Source organism: Myxocyprinus asiaticus, chromosome 38 (assembly GCF_019703515.2).
Source record: "Myxocyprinus asiaticus isolate MX2 ecotype Aquarium Trade chromosome 38, UBuf_Myxa_2, whole genome shotgun sequence".
Lineage (NCBI taxonomy): Eukaryota > Metazoa > Chordata > Actinopteri > Cypriniformes > Catostomidae > Myxocyprinus > Myxocyprinus asiaticus.
In genome coordinates this window covers 18,521,975-18,526,018 of record NC_059381.1, presented here as the reverse complement: position 1 = coordinate 18,526,018, position 4,044 = coordinate 18,521,975, and positions in this window count along the sequence as shown.

Sequence of the window (4,044 nt, the reverse complement as noted above, 5' to 3'; positions counted from 1 at the left end):
GTTGCCCTGTACTGTGAGTTCTCTCTTTCTTCCTTTAGTTTTTCCCATCCACCTTTTTTCTGTCTTCATAGTTTCTTTCATCACAAAGCTTACAGGATGACCATTTATACTGTACATCAAATACAGCTCCATTGACGACACTTAGTTTTCGTGTAGGAGAGCACAGGCATATCTGTTATTAGGAAGTGCTGGTAGCTTTAAATCATCTTTATCTCCGTCTCAGGAATACATTTTTACTTAGATAGTGGTACTGATTTTAGTATATTACTTTTCTTAGGTTGATGCAAAAGTGAGCAGGTTTTTTTACTTGTCTAACAGGATAGGAAAATGTCTGCCAATTCCAAAAAAGGTAGTGAGACATTTCTCATGGCTTGCTTTCAAATTACTGTACATTCATTATGAACAACAACAAAAATTACAACATGAATCTTTTTTTATTTTTTTATTTTTTTACAATCGTGTTTAATTAAATGTTACTACTTTTCATTGGGGTTCTCCTTATTCTTGTTAATAGTAGTAATATTATGTCAGAAATCGGAGATTATTTTGGGATACCGTGCTTACTATCAGTATTTGTAAATATATCAGTAAATATATCATATTATATTTGCTGAACATCTGTAGCAGGGCCTGAAAGTGGTCTTTTTTTTTCTTTTCTTTTTTTAAATGCTGTGTGAGAGGACATTACTAATGTTTTTATTATAATTTTATTATTTTTTGTAAATCTGAGCAAAATAATCATGACTTAAGTAAGAATAATCTTCTCAAATCCATGAACACATCACAACATCTAATTCTTAACACATTCTCATTGAATTAATTTAGAAGATCAGACTACATAATCACCAGAGTTTAATTAGACTTGGAACGCTTGCATGATTGTGATGATAAAACAAAACTTTGCACAGCACAGTGGATTGTGGTCGTCTAAGGCTTCATGAGTGGAGCATGTGAAAGATAAGATGCGGTGGAGCCATCTGGTTGAGTTCCACAAGAATTTCATTATACAGGATTATACTCTCCCATAACCTTTTATATTCAAAACAGAGAGGTTTGTGTTGATTTGACTTTATGAACTTAAGAACTTTAGGTTTATATTTTTATTGATGTTTGTCTTTAGTGGCAAGAGCAATATAATAATAATTAAAAAAAAAAACAATGTTAAATAGTTAAATTTATTATTAATACTAATAATCAGTACCAACGTCCTTCCGTAGTTTATTAACCTAACTTTAGGACGTTTGCAGTTGCCAAGCAATTTAGCATGTTAATTTAGCATTCAATTAATGTGTGGTCACAGGTGTTTGTGTGAGGTAGGGGTTTCACTAGTGAGCCTCTACTATTGTTGATTTGACAACACTGAATAAGGTATTTTCTATCCTCAGGAAGATGGCGCTCGTTGTCTGTGATGGTCTCCACTACCTGTAACAGAATAGCTGTACAGGTGCCCAATGGTGAGAATGGAGGTGGCATGAGACTAAACACTGGCAGAAAATCCATCCCCCAAGCACAGTTTCTAACAGCAAAGCACTTGCTTGCATGTCTCTCCCGAGCACCACCAGAATCAACTTGTTATGGACAATACCCAAAGAAGGTAACTGACTAAAACATTGTGACAATGCTTCTAATCAAACTAAGGATTGTACTCTAATGAATTGCTTGACGTGGATTTTCATTCTTAAATTGGAAACAAATAAGCCATAAGCGTAGCAGTGCATCCTCAGAAGGATGCTGCAACTGCCTTAAGGCACGCTAATCTCTTTTCTGCAGCAAAATTACTCATGTTGCTTTTGAAGAAATCTACTTCTTAGACACCTGGTTCAGTGATAATTAAGGACATGTGAATGATCCAAATTGGCAAAGGTTAAAGGTTGGCGAACTCTCGACAGTGAAAGGGCCACTGGAGACCACATATTGCATGGAGGGTGTCGCATTAAGCCAATGTTAAGCCAATGCATTAATGTTCAGTCTATCATTGGTTCAATTATTGATGTCCTCATAGTTGGATGCATGTTTGTCAAGATGTCCAGGCCACTGAAGAGGGCTCAGACTTTGATTTTAGCAAACAGTGTCATATGTGAACGTGATGAAAAAATGTTGTCTGCTTTTCTGTATCAGAGACCCTGAGAGAGAGCCATTGATGCCAAGATCAAAGCCAAATTCATTAAATCAAGACTAACTAAAGAAGGGAATTTTATACCACTGGAACAGTCTGAAATTAGCCTGGGTCATGACACTAGTGAAGCCTCAGACTTTTATTCAAATAATTAATGAAAACAACCCTTTTGGTAAATACAGATCTTTGAAGATGGATCCATTTGAGATTACTGTAATCCTTAAAAGTGCAGCAGAAGCCTTTGGTTTGTTAGAGCTACTATACTTCTAGTAGTTCATCCAAATACACAGTACTTGAAAGACTTACTGTACATTTGCCAGCAATTCAAAGTTTTGGAAATATCACCATTGTTCCAGTCCTTTCTATTGATCAACATTTGTCAGTTTTTTGATAATGTCTCCAACTCCATTTTTGTTCTAAGTGTGACATGTCATGCCAGAACATTGTACATTGAAGATGAGATTCTTTGGGATCATCATAATCTTGCATCTCCTTACAAAAGAGTGCTTTTTTGTGTGGACTATAGTAGGCAAGTATGGTAAGACGTTTTAGGTGCAAATGTCTCTTCAGAACGCTAAGAGTCTGAAGGAAAATGTTATACTTTATAAACTTTATAATGAACAGTCCTTCATCCACTTTAATGCCACAGGAATGGCTTATAATGAACCACGTGTGAAAGCACTATAAATCTGAGACTATTTAGCCTGATTCAGAGCATTTGTATTGAATCGGAGAAATTGGAACACCCAATATAGTGGATGTAGAAACGGAAGTCCGGCTTTACAGGTAAAAGAGCCAATCACCTTTTAGATACAGACATCGCCTGTCAGTTAACTCAAGAATGCGCAGAAAAATAGTGGTTTTTGTTGTTGTTGTTTTTTGTGTGTGTGTGTGTGTGATCTGAGCTAAAGAAGCACAATTTATGATACCATTGTTGTCAGGTTTAACTGCTGATTTGAAATATGTTCTTTTATTGTAATCTTGACAAAATGTTTTGGAGATTTTAGTCTTTCCCCATTCAAGCAAATAGGAGCTGTACTTTCATGCCGCCTGTATCAATAGAAAATAGCTGTCCAGGAGCGTTTCCAAGATGGTCGTGGACTGACAAACCAGGACAAATCTAGAACTGGATACATTACTTTCACACTGAAATTTCATGAGACGCAATTGGCTGTCAAACATATTAAGCTACACAAAACACATAAGATACACATAAGTTATACATAAGGTACACAGGACACATACATTTTTTCTTATTTTTCTTACAACTTAAATAATTTCAGTAGTACACCCAAATAACAATAGTCATATCAGACTGTTTATGTGTTCTACTTGCTATAGTTTACCTCCATGTTGTTTCTGCATCAAATAGCAATGTCAAATGTAAATCAAGTCGATCACTGAAACAACAGCGCCACCTTGAGTAAGAAATCGTATGTATAATATGAATGTGTACACGCATACAGTATGGGATACTGACTGGTAATTCCATTGCACAGAAAATCAACGTGATATACAGACACTATAAAAACTTTATTAGGAACACCTGTACACCTACTTATTCATGCAATTATCTAATCAGCTAATGGTGTGGCAGCACTGCAATGCATAAAATCATGTAGATACAGGTCAGGAGCTTCAGTTAATGTTCACATCAACCATCAGAATGGAGGAAAAATGTGATCACACTGATTTCGACCATGACATGATTGTTGGTGCTAGACAGGCTGATCTGAGCATTTCTGTAACTGCTGATCTTCTGAGATTTTCACACACAACAGTCTCTAGAGTTTACTCAGAGTGGTGCCAAGAACAAAAAACATCCAGTGAGTGACAGTTCTGCAGACAGAAATGCCTTGTTGATGAGAGAGGTCAATGGAGAATGGCCAGACTGATTCGAGCTGACAGAAAGGCTACGGTAACTCAGA